Below are 25,072 nucleotides of genomic sequence, written 5' to 3' on the forward strand. Positions count from 1 at the left end.
CTCTGTACTTGTGATTTATCATTCCGTTCAGATTTTGTTGGATTTGCTTATACAGGATGACTCAAAAAAATTAATGAATGCTTGAATTTTGAACTACAACAGCGAATGGTAAATTTCTGACCAAAATGTATTTGCTCATCCCCCCTTAAAAATTGATGACGTCACTTCAAAATTTTGCTGAACAAATCCTATCTTAAATCTGCAAAGTATGATGAGTCCATACTTGTGATTTATCACTGTATTAATATTTTTTAAATCGGTTTATACAGGTGTCTTTAAAAAATTAATGCCTGAATCAATTTATTTTATTGTTTATATCAAGAATTGCAAAACTGAATACTTTGAAATCTTGCAAACGTTTTGAAGTTGTTGTAAGCATGTTAAATTTTTAATCAAATTATAAGCCCAAAAAATTGACTACGTCATCTCAAAATTTTGCCCAATAAATTCTTTCGAAAATGCGCAAAATATGATCAGACTGTACTTGCAACTTATTACTGCATTCATATTTTTTAGATTTACTTATACAGGGCGACCAAAAAAATTAATGAATCGGTCAATTTTTAAAGAAGCAGGTGAAACCTTCTCGGGGGGTCCAAGTGTGTCTTTGAGAAGGTGAAACCTTCTTTTTTCTATTACACTGTGACTAGTGCTTTCTATATTGTTTTTACTCTATAAAGGTTACCACGAAAAAGTAAAATTCCGCAAAATCAAATGCTATATGTTTTCAGAGGAGCAGTATTTGTTGGACGCGAGGGAAGTTCTGTCGAAATAAATTTCGATCAATTTTTTATTGATCAAATTAAGTACGAGTCACCCCATTTTCCCGAAAATGTGAAAATACAAACATCTTTATTTAATAATAATAAGAATAATATTCAGAACATTTTGTCGATTGTAGCTTACTAACTTAATAGTTTTGATCCTGTTTTGAGGGTACGAACTCATTCAAATCAGACTAATTTCTACGTAACATTCTTCCGATGTATAAACATAAACACTTTTAATTTGTTTTTCTTATCGAGAATAACCTAAGAACATACAGTAATGGAGTCCATCGGGCAATTTGGTATTTTCATATTTTCTCGATATTTCATAATCATAACCCCTAGACATGGCCCTAGTTAGGGGACACTAAGGGATACTGAGCCTCCTTTAGCTCTAGACAAGTTATAATTAACCAATGTGAATTCCAACATTGAAAATCAAAATAAAATGTAGTGTTTTATTCAATAAGCGGAAGTCAGAGCAATAAAAAAGTCTGAACCGTCGGCGTTGTGATCCGGTTATTGCAATTCGTAGAAAACATCTTTTGGTTTAGTTCCTGTTTCACTCTCACGTCTACAGGTTAATAAGTATTATCGATATTTGTCTTAAATTACGAGTATCAAACTGATTTTCAATTCAGTCTTCCGTCGCACCTCTGTTATTACATACAGCAAACGTGATCAAATCTTTTAATTTTTCGAAAGAGCTAGATTTGATAAGCTGTACTTTATTGTAGGAGTATTTTTTTTTTAAAGTCCAGCAATACGCCAATATTTTTATGTGTGTTAAATTTGCTTACACAACAAAGCTCTAATATCTCAAAGTTTGATTTCCTGAAACCCTGAGAACCAAATTGTTTTATTTTTTCTTGGTGAGGGGACTACTAGTGCTAACGTTAAGCCTGTTTTGACCTACCATACTACATTGAGCGTAATTATAGTAATAACGAATCACCCAGTACTTCTTCACTGTCACTTACCTTGATTGCCCCCACCCCTCACCCCCCGAACCAATTACCCCCGAAGCTTGATGCTAGCCACGCACATTTTAACACTTCACCATTTTTCACTCGCGAACGAAATTCTTATCTCTTCAGGTCATAAATATCAGAAATGCCATGTAATTAAGAGAGCGAAAACCGAAATGGACTTTTTAAGAGTCGGATGTCACCCCTTGCCCGCAAAAACCGAGCGGAAGAAAAAGGACAACCGACATGGACCGTGAGATGTAATTCAGACGGGGCGAAATTAAAAATTAGAAGAGGGCCTGGTTTATTTTTCATCTCCCACCCGGTTAAAATAACTATAAATAATTGAAAACGGGTGATGAGATCGAGAACCGATAAGATGCGACTTTTTACGCTCGGGGTGCAATAATTAAAATTTCACCCGCTTATCTGGGGGATGTTCGGGAAGTTTGTGGAGTTTTCGCCTGATTTAAGCGTAGAAGGATTGCTAATATGGGTTTCTTCTGGTAAGGAGAGATTTTTTAATTTCCGTGACAGGGAATTGATGAGAAGGAGGTCGAATTTCTGATATTAAATTTTCAACCAATCTTCACGTTTTAAGAAACTTATGTCCGTTTACATAGTTATCAGCCTATGTCATATCGTCTGTAAATATGTTATCTGTTTTCTTTTTTTCTTCAATTGTTCTAAATCAAATTTTATTAGTTTTTTGGTAATTCTGACACCTGATCTAAATTGATCCACCACTCCAAATGGTCTAAATTGGATCGACAAATTATTTCTATTCTCTAAAGTTCATGCGATTTAAAGCTGTAATACTTAAATAGAACAGAATAAACAGTTGTCAAGTATAAAGAAATCTGTAATCACGTATAAACTAGGATGGTACTAAAGCATCACCAAAAATAAATTTCTTACGCAGTTGAGTCATAATCTGAAACTTAAAAATTTAAAAATAAAATGCTTTTGTCAAAGTACAAAGACATTTCAAAATTATTAATAAAGATAAGTTTGCAAAAATATCAACAGAAATATTGACCACAGAAGGAGAAAAATCCAAGTTGTCGTTACAAAACGTCCCGGAAATTTTTGAAAATCTAGTTTGCTGTTAAAAAAGTTCTAATGTTCATGAAATTCTAAAAGAATGGTCAAAATATAAAATATGAAAAAGAGATATTTTATTTATTATACATTAGAACCTCTATTAGATATCATCGATGTATTTTTTTTATAAAGTTAATTATGGCCACTAAAAATAAAAAAAAAACTAAGTACTTCAAACTATTGAAACGAATACGTCGTAATGCCCCCGACATTAAAAATTTCAACAAAGTGCCGATGCGTTTCAAAAGGTACACTGTGATCTTCTCGAACTAATAATGACTTATTTACTAATTCTTACTGTAGATATATCCTACCTAAAATTTTTCCCAAAACTTCATTCTCTGTTAAACGTTCTCCTTTAATTTTTGAATTTTTCTTAACTGTTAATCATAAAATTTTCAATTTTAACAAATCATTTAAACTTTAGAAATAGTTAATTACAAAATTTGACACCTAGGCATATTAATATGAAATGAAATTGATCTTATATACTATACTTCACTCTGCATGAATATAATTGCACCGTTTCTTGTTGTCTTTTTTACGAACGTTTGGCTGTTAAAAGCACACGTTTCGCCGATAATTGCTCTTTGATTTTGGATTTCGTTCTTGATACGAGTTTAACGAGGCATTGAATCATAGCAAATACAAATTTAATTTTAATACGGTATAGATCATTACCTGCATAAGCGTTATTTCAGTTTGATTAGGGCAAACGGTGTTTAATTTACTTTTGTAACAGTTGGACCATTGTTTGAATATTTGCGATTATTCATGGGAGTAATTGTGGTTTCAACATTCTTAATATTTATTTTGGTTTAGAGGAATGTTCGAATATGGTGAAGGGATTAGACAAACGGTCCTCTTTATCGAGTCCTACATTGAAAATAATGTTTTTTAGTTTGTATAAATTGTTTTCAATCACCTAATTACTTACTTACTCGTAAGCTTGTTAAATAACATTAACTACTTAATACCTGTCTAAGCGCTTATTGCTATAATTATTTTTTATTCTTTTATGATGTAACTTTTTTATTTATGTTGATAGTAAAGAAAAATCTTCCAAATCTATCAATAAAGGAATAAAATTACATTATTAATACATTATCGACCTCAACTTGAGAGTTTAGAAACACATTTCATAAAAGAAAGTAAAACAACCTGCTAATCGAAAAAATCGTAATACAGAACAAACGTTTAAAATGTGCGGAAAATGCAAGATCTATCACTGACTTCACACTTGTTCGTAGCAACATTAGCAACTTACTAAATTTCAAAGTTCCCGCCTAATTTCTTCCCACCACACACAAATCACTAACCAAATACTATTTTATTGCGTAAGCAATTTTGTTCTCTGTTCGTTTTTCTGTTCGTCAAAAAATTTAAATTTCAAAAATAAAATTAGTTTGGAATCTTGTTACCTCCTACTTGACGACAATAATATTAAGTCGATACTACTTTTAATTACTGCTATCACTGTTTAAAAGGTGGATCAATGGCATTGCATAGAGGGTGGTGCATAGGGGTTTTGCCTCATTCGACTCTTAATTTGTTTTTTCTTTAATTCCTCATTTTTACCACTGTATGTGATGCCCTGGTTACAATTATTGCATATATTTCGAAATCACCCTGTATATTTAGGTTTTGACGTGGAGGTATATTTTGAGGTTGTGGAAGGATTTTCTGTCGTTTAGGAATAGGTCTGGGGAATTTTTTTTAAGTTCTGAGATGTATATTTGTTCTAGGACATCTCGGATATGGTTTTTGGATGAGGGGTGTAGAATTAGGGGTTCTGTATGGAAATAATGTTTGATTGTAAAGATGTGATTGTTGTAGTATTGATGGACCTATCTATGTATTTTTTGCCACAGAGGCAATTGAGTTGGTAGACTCCACTGCATTATTTTGTTTGTTTTATCTATTTTCTGGCATAAATTTGTTTGTAGAGTTTTTTTGGTTGTTAGTCTGATTCTGATGGGTTCTGAAAATATTTTTTTGTATTTTTGTGATGTTTTCTATATATATTGGAAACTGCAAAATATTATCTTGTGGTTGTCGGTATGTACTGGGTTTGTATATTTAAGGATTGTGTATTTATGTTTTTTCTTTTTCTATAGGTTATTTATGAAATCATATGGGAACCCATTATTTTGGAAGATAGTACCGAGTTCTTAGTTGAATGATTTATTTTTGAGATGAATGGGGAGTGAAGAGTGGTGATTTTGTGGTTAAATGGATGGTATAAATTACATGGGGTGACCTGGTTTGTGTGCGGTTTTCTGCAGATAGCGAAGTCGAGTGTTCTGTGGGTATTGCTAGTGAGTAGGAGGGCGAGAAATGGGATAGAATTATTATTTTATATTTCGATTGTGAATTCGATATTCGGGTGTAAGGTGTTGATGAAAGTTAGGAAGTTATTGTTTATTTCTGTTGTGTTACCTTTGAAACGGCGGAGGATGTCATCTACATATCTTCTTCGTAGTTGGACATGTTTTTTATATAGACTTGATTTAATAAAAATATGTGGTTTAGGAAGTTTTCACCATCTTTAATCCGTTGTTTTGGATATAGTATTGGTTATTAAATTTGAAAAAAATTGTTTGAGTGTGACATTTAGAAATTTGAGAAGAAAGTTCAGACAATTTCATTGCACTGGTGGTTGGGGACTGAGGAGAATAAGTTTTTTACGTCAAAAGATATGAGGATTGTCTGCACTTCTAAGGTGATGATTTTTAGTTCTTTGCATAGTTCTGTAGACTTTTTAACTTTCTTCTTCATAATAGGTGTAAAATAATCTACTTAAATAAAATTTTATTATTATTTTTTAATCATCAAAATTTTACTTGTATTTGTATTTTGTTATTTCACGTTTTCAGAATTCCAGACGGTCATTTTCGGCCCTCATGTTTCTTAAAATTACAGTTTTTTGGTTCACATGAAATACATATACAGGGTGTCCCAGAATTCGCGCCATTCCCGTGAATGACATGTTCCCTGTCCCGAACTGTGCCGTAATTCGGAAAAAGAATTGTCCAGGCTTTAACAGTGTGAGAACTGGAAGGCGATTAAGTTGACCAATAGAGAGACTGATTTTATATCCGAACGTTTCTATGTTCAAAGTTACCTATGCCAAGAACAAAAAATCGGGTAATACTAAAGTTGAATGAATTTTTTCCGAATCCCCCTCCGTCAACAAAAAGAAACAGAAGTGTGGTTATGGATTTAATCATTTTGACAATTGTTTGTCATAAACTGTCACGAAGTTCATCACTGATCTGAAGAGACGCTTCTGCGCCAAAGATGACTGTTTAATGTACACAGACACATCAAGGTTTACTTTAAGGCAAGTAGCATGGGACAGAAGTTATTTCTGCTGCCATTCTAGTTAAATTGTGTTTAAATGGGCTGTACATGTCATAAGAGAAGCTGTTTCATTTCATCGTAGGCAAATAATACATTTATTACTATTCTACATAGAGTAGCTACCGAAGAGCAGGTATTAGAAGTCATTTTCTTAGAGCCCCGTGAATAATCGTCGGCCCCAGACCAACATGTGTTTCACCGATTGTAACATCGAGCAAGAGAAGATTTATCTTTTCAACCTAGTCGGAAAGGCCGTGCTGGGGCTCTACGGAATGTACGTGTAGGTGCTGAAGAGCAAGTGTTAGAAAACATTGAAGCGGATCCTAGGAGAAGTGTCCTCTACGTAGCGCAAATGAGTAGATGCTCAAGATCGACCACTCATCGTATCCTTCAAGAGAGAAGACTGCATCCTTACCATTACACGAGAGTGCAGCATCTGCGACCAACCGACTACCCGCGACGAGTACATTTTGCTCAATGGTTACTGCGACAAAATGAACTAAATCCTGATTTTTCACGGCGCATTCTTTTCACCGACGAATGTTCATTTTCCCGAGAAGGAATGTTTAATGCACACAATTGGCATTTCTGGGCACACGAAAATCCACATCTCACTAGGGTGAGAGCATATCAGGAGCGATTTACTATTAATCTATGGGCTGGAATCATTGGTACTACTGTGGTAAAAATTTTAATACATTTGATAAAATTATCACTAAACTCCGTTCCTGTTTTTTTAGGTGGGGCCGTTTGTGTTACCTGATCACCTTAATGGGGAGGCATATGCTAATTTTCCACGACTAGAGCTTCCGGCGTTGTTGGAAGACGTTCCTTTGAATGTACGGCGGAATATGTGGTTTCAGCACGACGGCGCTCCTCCACATAATTCGATACTTGTCCGGCGAACATTGAAAAGAGTCTATCCTCATAGGTGGACTGGGCGTGGCAGTACTAACATCTGGCCTCCTAGATCTCCAGACCTTTCTCCTTTGGACTTTTTTTTGGAATCAAATTAAAAATTACGTATATAGAGAACCCCTAGATACGTTAGAAGAACTGGAAGAGTGACTGCACGAAGCCTACGCTACAGTTACTCCTGAGATGTTAAATAATACACAACACAACATAATTCGACGAGCTAGAACGTGCATTGGAGTTAATGGTGGTCATTTTGAGCACATTGTTTAATAACGTTACAGTACAACGATTCCAGCCCATAGATTAATAGTATTGCTCTTGATATGCTCTCACGTTAGCGAAATGTGGATTTTCGTTTGCCCAGAAGTGCCAATTGTGCGCATTAAATATTCCTTTTCGGGAAAATCAACATTCGTCGGCGAAAAGAATGTGCCGTGAAAAATCAGGATTTAGTTCATTTTGTCACAGTAACCATTTAGCAACATGCACTCGTCGCGCAGTCGGCTCGTCGCAGATGCTGCACTCTCGTCAATAGTAAGGATGCACATTTTTTCTGCAGGGATACGATGCATGATCGATCTTGAGCATCCATTCATTTGTGCCACTTGTTCTTCACCGTCTACGCGTATAATCCGTGGAGCCCCAGCACGACCTTTCCGAATAGGCTGAAAAGACCCATCTTCTTTTGCAGGATGCAACAAACGACGAAACACATGCTGGTCAAGGAGCCGATGATTGGTGAAAAGACCTGTATATTCGCGCACAGCAGTGGCTGCATAGCGTTTACATTCTCCATAAATTAACATCATTTCCAAATATTCTTTATACTAGTATGAATGAGACATCAATAACTTAGTGGTATTGGTACTGATGTGTTTATAGTTTGTATTGTTGTTAAAAAAAATGCAACTAAACGATTTTTGTTATAATTTTTATTCGTATCTTTTCAATCTCCAGAAAGTACTCACAACTTTAAAGAAACTGTTTTAAATCATCATGTGCAACATCAATATTATTCTTGAATAAGTCTGAGTTTTCAGCATCTCCCCCACATGATTGACACCACAGCAGATACCTATGGTCTTAATACACCAGAGAAGTGGAGTCTCGTCTCTTTTTTCGTTGCTTAGATCAGCAACAAAGCTGTTCAGTAAAAATTGATACTGTTTATTGAAAATCATAAGCACCGATTAATCAAAAGCGATATTTATGTTTTAGTACACTTAATAACGTTCTTTAAATGGACATGTGGTACTCTTTTTTAGAAATAACGATAAACTTAATATCAGGCAAATGATGCATAGTGAATTCTGAAAATGTACTAATTTTCGTTAAAAAGAACAACACATTATTCACGGGGCTCTAAGAAAATGACTTCTAATACCTGCTCTTCGATATCTACACTATGTAGAATAGTAATAAATATATTATTTGCCTACGATGAAATGAAACAGCTTCTCTTATGACATGTACAGCCCAGTTAACACAATTTAACTAGAATGACAGCAGAAATAACTTTTGTCCCTTGCTACTTGCCTTAAAGTAAACCTTGACGTCTCTGTGTACATTAATCAGTCATCTTTGGCGCAGAAGCATCTCTTCAGGTCAGTGATGAACTTCGTCACAGTTTATGACAAACAATTGTCAAAATGATTAAATTTATAACCACACTTCTGTTTCCTTTTGTTGACGGAGGGGGATTCAGAAAAGAATCATTCAACTTTAGTATTACCCGATTTTTTGTTCTTGGCATAGGTAACTTTGAACATAGAAACGTTCGGATATAAAAGCAGCTTCTCTATTGGTCAACTTAATCGCCTTCCAGTTCTCACACGGTTAAAGCCTGGACAATTCTTTTTGCGAATTACGGCACAGTTCGGGACAGGGAACATGTCATTCACGGGAATGGCGCGAACTCTGGGACACCCTGTATTTGGGAAGACTTATTTTTGCTTCCCAAGCGTAAGCTCAGGAACTACCTAATGCAATCGGGTGCGTCGGGCTACTAACTACTTTCATGTTTTTCGATGTTTCGTGAACCCTGGAGTACGAAAAATCGTTTTCGTCTGTATGTCTGCCTCTGCCGTCTATTCGTGTCTGTGCCGATCATTATTATTAGACAGATAATCTCCGAAACTACCGAACCAATTTTTGTCAAATTTTATACGTCTATTAAGAATATCGTGTAGATGGTGCAACGATAACCAAAATTTGTCTGATCATCCTCTCCAACAAAGATATGACTTCATCTCCAATGTTTACAATAGTAAAATAAATATTATTTAAGTCTTAGAAAATATGCTGATAGTTTACCAATCTGTGTTGATCCTAGGGATCCAGATTGGAAAAAATCAATTTTGTATAACATTTTACAATTTAATTTTGAAATTGCAAAAGCTAATGCTTTCAAATCTTGAATACTTTTTAAGGTTATCGAAAGCATGGTAAATCGCTAATCAAAATTTGTCCCGTCTACTTCCGCCCAATAAATTTATGACGTCATTTTACAACTTTGCCGAATAAATGGTATTTAAATTTTGTAAAACATACTCCTGCGTGTGTAATTTATGAATCCATCTTGAGTTGTTATCCTAGACATGTACACTTTCTTGAAAAAAATCAAAATCATGTAACAACATTTGGCAATTTTACTTTCGACCTACCACACCGTATGCCATGACATCTTAGAACCATTTAAGGTGGTCGTAAGTATAGTAAATAATTAAAATGTATGCATTTATCCCCACCCAAAAAACTTGATGACGTCATTTCAAAATTTTGCTGAAAAATTCTACATAAAATACACAACATATTATAAAATGACTCTATATTTTTGGTTTATCAATGTATTTATATTTTTTAGAATTGCTTGTACAAGGTGACTCAAAGAAAAATTTTAATGACCCACCCCATGTTCCCTAAAATTTGAGGATACAGTATTATTAATAGTATTACACTGCACCTTCACCTAATGAAATTGATAGTGTGTCTTTGCTAAAATATTGATGACCTCATCAAACTATTTTTATATGGAAAAATTCACTACAAGTCTATGCATACGATGTTGATTGACCTATACTTTAACAATCCACACATTTATTAATTTTAGCTCAAAGCTGTGGGTCATCATTAAAAAAAAACCAAAACCCTCAAATTAAATTTTCTATTTTATTATCGAAGCTATATTTGGTCGACTCTACTTTAGGGGCGAAGGAAATAACCTTTTTGACAGCAATTCTACAGTTAAAAGCACGATCTGTTGCCGAGCTACATTCTTCTCAACATTCTACGACTTTACTGAAACTTTTCTTACTTTAGTTTTTCTAAATTTATTATAAATTTTCTATTATGACGTCATACAATATCTGGAGAGTATGAATAGTCAAATTTTGTTAATAATCTTCTGTAAAACATACTTATATTAATGGTTTTGTGTCTTAACAAATCATCTAAAAAACTGTTTATGCAATCTTTAGGATTATATATATTGTATATTTAGAAAATAAAATGCTTTTGTAGAAGGATTGTAGGACTGTACTCGTAAACTTAAAAAAGTAAATTATCACACTCCAACTAAAAGCAACCTATGATACTGCACTTTTCAAATAAGATGTATATAACAACTTTTCTGTAACAAAACAGTACCTTAGATAAATAAAATTTAAACTTGCGACTGAACACGAAAATGGAAGGTTGTAGATAAAACTGTTTATGCAGTATATGAATTAATATGTTTATAAAGCACTTGTTGATCAAAGAATTTTGTTGTTTAATTATGTTATTAGTTCTCAAAAGATACTCTTTTTATAAATACCGTGTAAAATATTCTGCAACACCCACTACTACTAACTTTGGGGCGAATACGCCCCTGCCGGCTCCTGTTTACGTGTCTCGACTTAATGTATTCTTACTTACAATTTCAAGAGGTTGCAAAGTAATTTCTAATTAGAACCGTCACTCTTCATACAGTATTGATAAATTCAAACTAAATAACAGCGAAAAGTTAGTATAATTTCGGAAGATATTAAAGTTGCGGGAGACGAGAGGGTGGGTATTAAAGATGCGACAGAACCCTTCGTGCCATCATCGGCGCATGAATATTCAACGGTTAAATGTCATTTTGGGGTAGCAGAGTCAGTATTTAAAATATCCATAATCTCTAATCATATTCCTTAAGATTTTCAGTCTTGCTTATTATATCGCTTATAAGCCGCGACGAGAGAGATTCTGTTGAGATTTTTTTGGGGGTTGATTGCATGCTCTAATACAAATTGCTCGTGAATGTGTAAAATGGATGCAAGAGATTGTTGTGAAAGGAAGAGAGCTGCTAACGTGCGGACGACGAGGAAAGTGAACATTTCAGTTTCGTCAAATTATGAACTGGGGAGTAATTGATATGGCGTATAAATATATATTAATAGAAATGGCCGGCAAAGCTAGATTCGAGTGCTGGAATCCCAATCCTTCATTAATCTAAATGTGGAAAGTTGCGATGGCTTTTTTCTAGGTGAATGAATGATTAAAAGGGCAGCAGAGAGTGTGGTAGGCAAAAATCTCTAAATGCGGAATTTGCTAAAAAATGAAAAAAATCAAATTTTTGTACAAGTTTCGAAATGAACTTTGATTCGTGGTAAGAGATATTTTATTGTCTAATAAACATAAGCAGAAAAATAAACACATACTAAAAAGTATAATTTGAACATAAACAGAGATTTAAATACACTATTTTTCGCTTTGTAAAAGAACTATGAGTATAGATTATTCAGTGAACAGCATTAACTATGGTGCATTACATCAAGAATTAAAAGAAAAAACTAAACTAAATTTGCATCGATGGCCCAATACAAGAGTGGTGTCCTACTTTTTACGGAACCACCTGTATAACAGAAAAAAGATTGTCCTCGACACGAAACCGATTTCTATTGGTTTGCCTATTTTGATGCACTCAGAACTTGTAATTTTAGTTAAAAATGTCATTATGATCTCATTTGTAAGTGGTATTCGGCTTTTACAGTTGAGTATCTTACATTTTTACATTATAATGTTTGCTCCCTGAATTTTTAATATCACATATCGGTTTTAAGCTTGCTTCCTCGTTGAATTTAGTGAGCGTGAAGTTATAATATACCTAAGTATTAATTTAGTAATTTTCTTCAATAAAACTGAATTTGTAGTGCCATGATCTTTGCGTTTTATATATATCTATGGTACAGTTGCCGTTGGATATGTGTGAATTTGAAGGAAAAACTAACTTTTTCTGTACATTAGTCTTGGCCACCTGAAAGCTAATTATTCGGACGGGAAGTTCAAGTTCACCGCTGTACTTTTAACAGTCTGCTTGCACCGGTCCGGTCTAAGGTTATCAATCCACCTTTCTGTCTTGGCAATGGCATTACAATATTATTACGTGACTATTGCATCATATTAAGAACATATTTGTTCTCGGTTGCTCCAGGTGACGTAATGCTTTTACATGGGTATGACGCTAAGAGAATTCTTCAAAATGAGAATACATTTAAAAACTGCTCGAAAATTATTTTGACAGAACTTTCCTCCACCCTGAAGTACGACACAATAAAATAAATTGCCTCAACATTCACTAATTTCATTCTGTATGAGCAATTCTAAATAAAGTGTTACTCACATCTACCATACACATCGAAATTAAAAAAAAATAGTGAATTGTTAACGGCTGTTCTGCTATCGAGGGTTAGATTTTGTATTGATACAAACGCATTTTTCCAATAAACCATAAATTCTGAACAGGAAGCAAAGACGGCCGATGCTCACAATTTAGGATTGTTTCTGTTTAATATTTTTAATACAAAAAATGTTTCTTAACATTGTGTAATTAAAGAAATAACCAGACTTTCTTAATACAAAAAAGTTGTCCAATATTATTTAAACCCCTTGAAATCTGAGGTACAGTCCATCAAATTCAACATCTTCGAAAAATTAAAATAACATTTAATGTAGAGATATGTATGGATTGCCAAAGTACATGTAAATCAGTCAGGGAGGTCGCTAAAGAGGAAAGAAAAAAGGATACACAACAAGGGTGAGATATAAGAAGCTGGAAGTAGGGGGCAAAATGTATACATGGAATGAAAATAAAGGAAAAATAGAAGACAAAAAACCCTCAAATCAAGTCAGCACTAACCGAAGAAAGAAACACAAAGGGGAGGGGTAGTAATGATGGGACAAATAAAGACTTTAGGTTTAAGAATGTAGATTTTGTACATAATAGGGGAATGGGGAAGATAAACGCCGTTTAAAATTACTCTTTTGGAATATTGCGGGTTTGAAAAAGAAAGATAATTTATTTTGGGACTACGTGAAAAATTTTGAATTTGTGGGACTAACAGAAGCATGGATACTAGAGAGAGACTGGAACAAACTGAAAGACGTGTTGCCAAAGGTATTTCAGTGAAAATTGCAAGGGGCAAAAAAAAAACGCAAGGGTAGAGCAAAAGGTGGAATCATAACAGAAGTGAAGAATGATATAAAAGAAATAGAAGAGGGGGCAATAGAAATGGAAGACATAGTTGAAAGAAAACTGACTGTAAATAAAAAAAGATGGAGAATCTGCACAATATATAGTAGAGGAATGAGAAACACGAAACAAGAAATACAAGAAAAAATCGAAGAGTCTGAAGAAGAATTTCTACTGTTAGGAGGGGACTTTAATGCCAGAATAGGGAACAAAAGCAGGGAAGGAGACGGGGAACAGACACGAGAATCGAAAGATAAAGTAGAAAACAAAGACGGAAAATTGCTATGGGAATTAATTGAAGAAAGAGGTTGGGAAGCCTTGAATGGGGCGAAGGAAGGGGACGAGGAGGGAGAATTTACCTGGATAGGTAAAAGAGGGGAATCGGTAATAGACTACGTAATAGTAAACGGATTAGCAGAAGACGAGGTAGAAACATTCAAGATAGGAGAAAGAGTGGACTCCGATCACATGCCACTAGAAGTAAAAGTGAGGGGCATAAGTAGAGAGAGCGGATGCTTAAGGAATGAAGTAGGAAATGAGAGAAGCATTATAAAAAAAATTGTTGGAAGTGGAATTTAAAGAAAAAGGAACTGAAAAGAAAATGGAAGAATTAAAAAGACAAATTGAAAAAGCAGCCATAAGAAAAGAAATTGTAACAAGAAATTTAGAAAACAGAAACAGATGGTGGGATAGCAGATGCAGAGATTTAAAAACAGAAGCAAGGAAATGTTTAGGAAGGTGGAAAAAGGAAAAGGTATAAAAGAAGAGTACTGGCAAGCAAAAAATAATTATAGAAAACGATGCAAAGAAAAGAAAGAAGAGATACAGCAAGAAGAAGAAGAAAAAATTAAAGCCATAAGAACTGAGCAAGAGGCATGGCAGTGTATAAATAAAGAACGGAAGAACAAAATCACGATTAGTGAAGACATACCTACAATACAGTGAAAGAAACATTTTATGGAACTGTTGAACGGAAAGAAAGAGAGAATTGTAGTGCAAGATAGTAAAACCGGGATTGGTGGTAGAGAAAGGGAAGCTGAGATTCGAGTAGAGGAAGTAGGAAAACAAGTAGGAAGACTGAAAAGAGGAAAAGCACCGGGGAGGGATGGGTTGGTAAACGAAGTGTGGATATTTGGGACGGATGGGATGATTGAAAGATTGAGCGAGTTAATGAATGATGTGTGGACGGGTAAAGGTTTTCCCAGGGAATGGAGAGTAGGGCAAATATGTCCAATTCATAAAAAGGGTAGTAAAGAAAAAGTAGAGAATTATCTCTAAATACGGCACATAAACTGTATGCAATGGTGTTAAATGAAAGGTTGGTGACAGAGATGAACGAAAAGAGTATATTACCGGAAAGTCAAGCGGGATTTAGAAGAGGTAGAGGGGCTATGGACAATGTATATATCCTGTATCATCTAATAGAACAAGAGTTGCTAAAGGAAGGAGGTCGGGTATATGCACTGCTTCTAGACCTAAAAGCCGCGTTTGATACGGTGGACAGAGTGTTTGTGGGAATGCATGGAGAGAAGAGGACTGAGTGAAAAGTTAATTGTAGCAGCAAGAGACATTTATAGAGAGACAGTGACTAGTGTGAGAGTGGGAGGAATAGAAAGTGAAATATTTTGGACGACGAAAGGATTGAGACAGGATGCCCATTAAGTCCCAGTCTGTTTGCTTGTTACATAAGCGATATCGAGGAAATGTTTAGAGGAGTACAAGCGGGAGGAATTGTGGTGGGGAGAGAAAAGGTATGGTGTTTGGCATGTGCAGATGATTTGGTAATATTGGCGAAGGATGAATGTGGAATGAATGAGATGAAAAAAAATCTGCAAAGATACTTTAAAAGAAAGAAACTGGACATAAATGTAGAAAAAACGAAAAATGATGGTGTTTAGAAAAAAAGGAAGGAAATGGGAGGAAAAAGTGTGGCGTTGAGAAGATCGAATCCTAGACACAGTAAAGGAGTTTAAATATTTTTAGGATTTAAGTTTACAACAACTAACACGGTAAAAGCATACATAAGAGAAAGAAGGGTCAAAGCAATGCAGATAATGGGAATGGTGTGGAGTATAGGTGAGAGAATATTTGGACATGACGTAAGAAGAAGGATGAAAATATTTGATAGTTTAGTTAGGAGTGTATTAATGTATGGAGTGAAGATATGGGGATGGAAGAAATATGCAGAGATGGAAGCAGTACACGAAAAATATTTGAGGTGGATGTTAGGGCTACGGAAAGAGACGCCAGGCTATATAGTAAGAGAAGAATGTAAACGAGAGAAATTAAGCGTATACACTGGGAAAAGAGCTATAAAGTATGAAGAAAGAGAAGAATGTAGGATATTGTATGAATGCTGGAAGGAAAAAAAAAAGGAAGCAGGGAAAGAACATCACAAGGGTAGACAAGGATAGTATGAAAGACTAGGATACGCATGGATGGAAATAGAGATAAAGAGAGAAATGGGGGTGAGTATGAGAGAAGAGTTGTGTATGCGTGACAGAGGCATAGATAAACAACAGAGAAGAGCGAGTGTAAGTAAATCTAGGTACAATGCAGACTATAGAAAGATAATAACAGAAACAATACCAAAGTACCTAGACAGAGAAAGCGCGAAAGAAAAAAAATAATTGCGAGATTTAGGTGTGGAAATGAAGAAAGAAATAATAAGTTTTGGGTAAGCGAAGGTGAGAGAATGTGTAGGATGTGTGGAGAAGGGCGACAGCCGATAGAGCACATGCTGCATGATTGTGAGGAGAGCAAAGAAAGAGAGGAGAGTTGATAGAGATATTGAATGAAGACGGAAGAGGGGTGGAATGGATGAAAGAAGTGTAGAGGACAAGAGTAAGGCTGGGGCAAGGGGGGATGGGGTAAAGGAAAAAAAATGAGTTATTTGGTTTATAAAATGTATTTATTTGGTTTTTGTTAATTAGGAAAAAAATTGTAGTGTCAAGAATCTTTTAAGCCCGTAGGGTAAAAAATAAACACTTACTACTGTAAATCAGTCAGTTACTTAGACAGAACTTCTCTCGCTCCTGAAGTATAGTCTAACAAATACCTACATTGTTTATTGGAAATACTGGTAAAATGGATTGTTTCGCTTTCAACGGTTGGCGTTATCAACAAAATAACGATCCGAAGCATATTGCCAGTGTACCTGAGGATTAATTTTTGCGAAATAATAATGGCCATCCCAGCCACACAACCCTTAACACCTTCATAAAGAACAACTTCCATAAACTTCAAGATTTATAGGACTAGCATACCTGTGCGACGCATAGCAGACACTAAAAGTAATAGGTTATACAACCAAATATTGATTTTATTGCATTTTGTTGTAGGTTTTTAGAATAAATTTAAAAGTATTCATACATCTGTCCACTACTGCGGTTAGGGAAACTTTTCTAACCTGGAACCTAGTTATTCAAATGGGTGATGTGATAAAGATATTCACATGCTAAAACAATTATTATAATTATTTCCGAAGTCTAAGCTAACGAATTATTGTAATAGGGTTCATTCGGTGAATGGCCACTTTCATGCTTTCTCAACGTTTCATGACCCTGAGAGTACCAAAACGTAGGTCCCATTTCTCTATCGATTTTTATTAGGCAGGTAATCTCCGAAACTACTTACAATGTGAATTAAGATATGACCCTTCGTCCACAAGTGAATGTTAAGTTTAGTTTATATTTAGACAAACGCAAGGTACCTCTATAAGCAGAAGTGTTTTATTTCCTGCAACATGACTTTACGTATGCCTAATGAATATTTTGAAGACCTGAAAAAAATGACAATTTTGATTTTAAATTTAATTGTCTTAAGGTAAATGTTTAACAATTTCCAAGAAAAGTTTCTTAATTGTTATTTTCTAGGCGAGAGCACAATAAATATATATTTGTAGTATTTATAAATTTGTGTAGAAAATAGTTCCTTGACAACTAATGACTACATAAATGAAACATTACAGCCCGAAATAAAAAATCAGAAAACAAGTTGTGACTTTTTATATCTGCTCATGTTTTGTGTTTATTAGAATGTTTTCTACACAATATCATAGATTCATGGTAAGTTTCCAAAACACCCACAATGCAGTTAGAAGAACACATGCAACTGAAATGGTTTCTATAAATGATCAAAGGTCAAAGTATGTCACGGAAGCGTGCCGCCTATCACTTTATATCTGCTTTACGCACTCCATACCTTATGTTGCTAAAAATAAAATTTACAATAAAAATAAACACATTTATTGTGGTTAAACATCACAGTAAATCTTGAAAATGTTCATCATTTTTGTTCAAGGCACATGTCTCTTTTTTTCTTATTTTCAAAATGTTCTGTAATATCCTTTCGTCAGTGCTTTCGACCCATTGTTCAATTTCATGTTGCACCAGAAACTCCTGACTGCTGAGACAATCTTGACAAAGATGTTTGCGAATTCCGCCCGAATCATCAACAACTTCCTCAGATACTGAATGTCTTCCAAGAGAATTCCCTTTGTTGACACTGCCGGTGCGGCAGAATCTGTTGGTTACGTCTCTAATGGAAGCCTCTAACGACATTTCTTGAAATTGCAAATCAGACTATTTGGGCAGATATTCTTGCTTACAAGAGTTTACAGAACACACACACTCTTCGTTTGCGAAAGTTCCATTACGATAATAAAGAGATCAATGAAAGTGCCTTGTTCAACAGAATACATTATTTTCACTGTATTCGCTTTCTAGCACAAAGTAGTATATTAAAATACTAGTGTTACAATGAGTCTCATTGCAATACGCGTAGTTTGCGACACGAGTAGCGAAGCACACAATGAAACATTGTAATGCATGTTTTATACTATTTTCTCTATTTCGCCCTTTTAAATTTAAATAAAGTAAATTAATTAGTAAACAGTTAGTTATGTCAGTTTCTTTCTAGTGGCCACATTGTCTAGGTTAGCGACATTTAGTGACAGACATGGCAATTCAAGCACTTTGTGAAAGTGAGGAGAAATGTCGCAGCACTGAGTAGGATTTCGAACCCAAGTGTTACCGCTTGCCGGCCAGACACCTTATCAACTACATCTTCAGGACTATGATAATCTCTCTTCACTTCTCACGTATTATTGTGCCGCCACAACTTCAATTAAATTTTGGGATAGAAACTTACCAACCACACCATATCAAAAATTACTACTTTCCCATTATACAAAATCATTTTTTGTGCAATCGTTTTAAATCAAAACAATTGCACAGAATTGTCATTGTATTATCCAAATAGAAAAACAAAATTTTCGTACGCAAGCATCAAGAGTTTTGAAAACGATTATTTTGTTGTTTTGAGTTTGTATCAATGAGAATTACTGCAATTCACACTTGAAAAACGTTGGAACAATAAAACCGATGACTTTAAATAACAGATTACAAATGACATTAATGACAAGTAAGGACTGTCATGATGAGGCATAATTTCAGCGAATTCTAGTTTGTGTATAGATTCTTTATTTATTTGTATATTCACTAAGTTGTGAGACTGAAAATGAAAAACTTCTACAACTTTTAGGAAAACTCAAATCTATTCAAAAAGAATTGAGATATTTGAAATCTAGTGGCTAGAGACAAGATTTACTGAAGGTGTATCGAGAAAATTCTAGAAACTTATAAAAAAATCTGGATATTCTAGAGCATTTAAATTGAACAAAACAATCCCTGGCAGTGTGGAACAATTTCTCCGTGAAACAAGGACTAATATACTTCTAGAACATACTATCTCTAGAGACGGTAAAGAGGAAGAAGTAGTTATTAAGTTATTAAGTGTGTCGGTAGTTTGACAAACATAGCAAAAAGAATCCTAATAACGTTGAAAAAATACAAAAAAAGCATTTGGAAGATTTTCAGAGGTCCCTTTTTGCAACTTGAGATGACAAAGTTGATAAATTGATAAAGCAGCTGTTGTCTAGAAAATGTTAATTCCAATAATTTCCTGTAAATACAAAGTGTCTATAAATGATGTATAAATCGCAGTACCGCTGTAAACTGTTATGTTGCGTTTCTAGCAAGGTGGAGGCCACAACACTTTTATTACTTGTTTAAATTTGATTGTAAAAGGAAACTGAGATCATTTATAGACACTCTGTATTTCAAACTATTTACAACCATAATAGACAAGTATCTAGTGAAATAAAAAGTGATTTGACAAGATTTCAAACCAAAGTAAAACAAATGCGGGAACTAATGAAAAGAAAAGTTGATTGAATCAGGAACAAGAAATTAAAAAGGGGGAAAACTGTGAACGAATAAGTTGAACTTAGGATACAACTTGATCTAAAGACATAAATTGTTGTCTGCGGGATCACCCCAATTATGCCCGTCTTTTAAAATTGAACAAGTTGGATATTGAAAAAATCACAATGCGAATGAAGCCACAATATAATACAGGAAACAAGAGTGAAATAAAAAGCATATCTATGAGTTAGTCAACTAATCAAGTTTCTATTTGTTACTCTTTATACAGAAAACTTCATACGATCAAGAACAAGAAAAACAATATTCAGCACAGGTCTGTTTCATTTTCTGATCAACAACCATATAAAAAACTTTAAAGCTGCAAGGAAATTGTCGAAATAATCACAACTCTGTCTAAAGAAAACAAAACATTGAACTCCTAGAATAAAAAAAACTAAGCAATTTACAACGGCGCAGTGGAATAAGGAGTCGAACAAGGCATTAACAAGGAAAATGTGTTTTTTCCAACTCTAGTATAGATCTCAAAAATAACTAATAATAATTAATAATAATTAATAGGAAACTAAATCATTAATAGAAATTAACTTAATAAAATTATTTCGTAAAGTGCATATATAGGAGTAAATGTGGAAAGCAGAAAAAGAAAAATGCAAAACTGGAATCGATTTACCAAAAAACCAGCTGGACATCGGTAAAGAAAAGCGTTGGTTCTCCAACAACTTCGTGTAGTTTATGTTCGCAGAACTGGACCAAGAGCAAACTAAAAATCATAAAATTGCTAAAGTTCTACCGGTGGTCAAGAAAGTAACGCATTTATAATGCGATTATAGGCTGAGTGAAGAGGCATGGAAAAAAACCGTAATAGGGGATCGAAGGATTATTGTTAAAATTATAAGTTTTCTAACTGGAGTTGCTTTGAAATAAAACTGAAAAAAAATTTCATCAATCGTAACAATCTAAAATTAAGGGCCGGTTTATAGAAAGCGAATTAAATATTTAATCCTCGCTTAATTTAACAGAGCATTAAAATGTGGAATATGAGCCCGTGATTGGTTAAAACATGCACGTTGCCTAGCAACGGACTTCAATTAAAAGTTAATTCCGAATTAACTTTAATTCGCTTTCTATAAATGTATCAAAAAGTATGTAAGAGGATAAAATAACAACTCGACAATGAGTGAGTCCCTGAGTTTTTAGATAAAAATCTACTTTAAAAATCTAATGACGAATGTATGTGAGTATATTTTAACACTTAAGTTTTAAATAATGTAGCAACTGTGTAACTTTTCTCTCTGACATTTTTCAGCTCGATAAAGTTATGTGAATATTAAAATCAAAGATCTGAAATACTCACTCAAGAATGCGAGACATTTCATTTATATTATATAGATAGAATTTTATTTTAACGATAAAAATAACGACTTTTTTAGATGGAATTATATGCGTGATTAGTAAACATCCTTAAAAAGCTATATAAAATACAAGTAACGCGAAACTCACTCCACCCCAATCGATTCTTCCCTTTTTCATTACTCTCCTATCTCCTCTAACCGAATTATAATTTTTTGCAATGTTTCTCGTTTTTATACCCGTAACGTTATCGCCCTCCTCTGCAAGAATCCGCCGATCTGATCATTTTATAGTCACTCGAAAGCGTCGTTTCCACCCTTCTAAAACCCATTCGTCAAAAACTAAACGATGCACAAAAAAACAAGCCACAAAAATGCGAAAAACCAATCGATCCTGTCATTATCCTCGTCTCCTTGCTCCGTTTTTAAGTCGACGTTGATGGATTCCGATATGAGAATATCGAATTAACAAAGCTCGGGAAGCATTGTGCTATCTGGGGTATTAAACCAAAGGATCTTAATAATAAAAAATAACCTATCATTATAAAACGGCTCTAATACGAGACGGCGTCTCGCTTGCACGGACTAGGATGGAGAAGGACAGAGGATGGGGTGCGTAAGATACCAAACAATTTGAAACTATATCTATTGCCCTAAAGCTTATTATTTGGCTAATATAAATGAGGAGTCATTTATATTCTATTTTAATATCGCTACACGCCATTTAATTTTGCTCTCCGCAAGAAGAAGAAAAAACTGGCTGTGGTAACAGGGCAATGTTCTGCCTTTGGGAGATTATAGGATGTTCTAGGGTGTTGGGTTGACTGAAAGGTATTTTTCTGACGTACAATAATCATTCTTATATTAAAAAAAAGTTATTCTGATAATATTTATGAAACTGAACAGTACGTATTTAATCACCTGTGCGCTGGCAAAATAAATAAATTTATAAGAAACGCGAGTGAGCGAGTCAAATAATGTCGGCTTTGCGTAACATATTTTTTGTTGTTATGTTGTGAAACGTGTTTTTTTGTGTTCTACAGTTTTACCAAACCTTACTGCACAAATAAAACTGAGACTGACCAACGGAAACCGCAGACCTACTTTTTCGTGTTCTAGAAGCTATGAAATGTCGAGACAACAAAATTAGCTAGATGTATTCTATTACAACACTACCCTAATAGGTGAATTAGCAACAAGTGCCTAGTTCTCTGAACAGTTTAAATGAATGAAACATTATTTAAAAACTATAAAATATCACAAAATAGTAGCAATTGCAACATATTTTAAGAAATAGTGGTGGTAATGTCAAAAGCTACCAAATTTTTGATGTGACACTTCTTTTTCTCAGCAAAGTTTTAACAAAACTTAATCTAAATTTATTTAAGGTTTTCACTTCATTCATCACCCTCACCTATTTTGTACTAAGATTCTGTTGAAAAGAATAAACAAGAATAAAATGTTAAAAAACTGAAAAAAAAATCACTCCCCCAACACGAGAATTTTTACTGAAAGGAGAGAGTCCCTGCTGGGAAACAGGTGTGACGCTTCCAGATTTGTTAACGATTCAGCTGGAGGAGCTCCTGTCGGGTCAGTTTCACACAAGGAATGCGGGTATTTGAAGTGAGGGTCAAACGGTCGGTTCGCTACGGTGGTGACCCTAAACTTGCAATTTACTGGCGCACTTCCTAAGATACGGCCCGGACTCTAGTCCTGGCCCGCTGCCTTTACTAATTGTCCCTTGTTTAATGATCCGATATCTGAATATAAATAAACAAGTTCGGCCCGTCCCCGAAAATTCCTGATTTCAATCTCTCGTCTAGGTTCTATTTGTTAGCAAGTACAGATAATTACGAAGGAAATAAATCTAGCAAAAATTTTACTAATTTAAACGGGGTATTCTGCGGCTGTATGTATATATTTTTCGAGGGATTTTGTGACGTTATCACAGTTACCTCAAAAATAACTTGCTTCTAAGAGTAGAGAGTAGACTTTAAAAGGGGATTTGCAAATTCACTAAGGTGAAGGAAAAATAATCAAAATTGTGTAACATTTTACAATTGAGAACGTTGAAACTAAAAATCCGAATGAAATCGTACAAACATTTTAAGGTTATCGCAGCATAATAAATCGTTAATCAAAATTTATCCAGCTATTTCCTGTTAAAAATTGATGATGTTATGTCAAAATTTTTCCGAATAAATTCTATCTAAAATGTGCAAAATATATCTATACTCGTGGTTTATCGATACACTCATATTTTTACTTTCGGAGCGTAAGCTAACGAACTATTGTAATCGGGTCCATCGGGCGACTGGCTACTTTCATATTTTGTCGACGTTTCATGATCATTTTAGTACAAAAAAAAAAGTTCTTCCGGGTCTGTCTGTCTGTTTATTGTCTGTCTGTTTGTGTCTGTGTGTCTATTTGTCTGGGTGTCTGTCTGGCTGTTTGGCGGTGTGCACTTCGTTCAGATTTATTAGATTGGACCAATTATCAACTTATTTGCGAGTAATTTTTCGTTTCTACTAGCGCATTTGGGGAATTATTACTTAATATTTTCTCGACGTTTCATGACCCTTAGCGCCCAAAAGAATAGGTCTCCCGTTTCCGTCTATCTGTCTATCTATTCAGATTTTTATTAGATAATTTCCGAAACTACTGGACCGATTTTTGTCAAACTTTATATGTATATTATAAATATCGTATAAGGCGCGAACCAAATTGTGTCTAATCATCCCCATGGACTATTTCGTGACGTCTTCTCAGATTCTGTTATTAACAAACTCCACATAAATTTTATGTAATAATATACCCTCACACATGTAGTTTATGAATACGCTTTAAATTTTTCCCTTAGGTATGCCAATTTTCTCAAAAACTCTAAATTTTTTAAATCTTTTATAAGCAACGCTGAAAACGAAGATTCCGTACCGTAGCGGCTGGAACTTACAACGCGAAAACAATCATGCGTTCGCTCCTCTAAGCAAATTTTCTAAAGAACGAAAAAAAAATGTTTTCCATATTCTGAACAAACAAAACTATCAAAATAAGACAGTTACCACCATGCTTTACACCAACTATCATCTCTAGCCTAAAAACTAAAGACTACTATAGAAAGAAGTGGTTATCATCAAGTCCAGTCTCATTTTTCCAAGAATATAAAAGACTTCGCTCACTTTGTAAAAGACAAATATCAGTTGCTTATTGGGACTATATAACGAAGGCAGACAATTCAATTCATAATAACCCCAGAGAATTTTTAAATATTCTCATTTAAAGCAAGGTTCTACAGGAATACCCAGTACAATGTATCAAGAAGATGTATCGTTTGAATCTCCTGACAGAATAATGAATGGCTTGGCACAAGTTTTCACTTATGTCACCTTGCGTCAAATGTGACTCCCAATGGCAATTGTAGTTTTCCACCTTTTAATATTAAGTGTGTGTCTGAACAAGAAGTCGAAAAAATTATGCCATCTTTTTCTGTTAAACATACTACTGGAGATGATCAAATTCCCAGTTTTTTGATCCACGACGCAAGATATGCTTTGGCGACACCATTGACAATAATCATTAATAAAGCTATCTTCAGTTCTTTTTTTTCGACTCACTGGAAACATTCCAGAATTGTACCGGTGCACAAGAAAAATGATTACATCCAATTGAAAAACTATTGACCGATTGCAATTCTCTCCAATTTTGCCAAAATTTTTCAGCAAGTAATTTACAAATCCATATTCAATCACACTTAGTTTATATGTGAGCAATTACTTAATATTGGTCAACTGAGATATAGTATACACTGATGTTTCTAGTGCTTTCGACATGGTTGATTATGGACTGCTACTAAACAAACTTAGTTCTTTTGATGCTGCACCAT

Source organism: Zophobas morio, unplaced genomic scaffold (assembly GCF_036711695.1).
Source record: "Zophobas morio isolate AGI-343-1 ecotype UQ-CSIRO unplaced genomic scaffold, CSIRO_AGI_Zmor_V1 ptg000030l, whole genome shotgun sequence".
NCBI classification, from domain to species: domain Eukaryota; kingdom Metazoa; phylum Arthropoda; class Insecta; order Coleoptera; family Tenebrionidae; genus Zophobas; species Zophobas morio.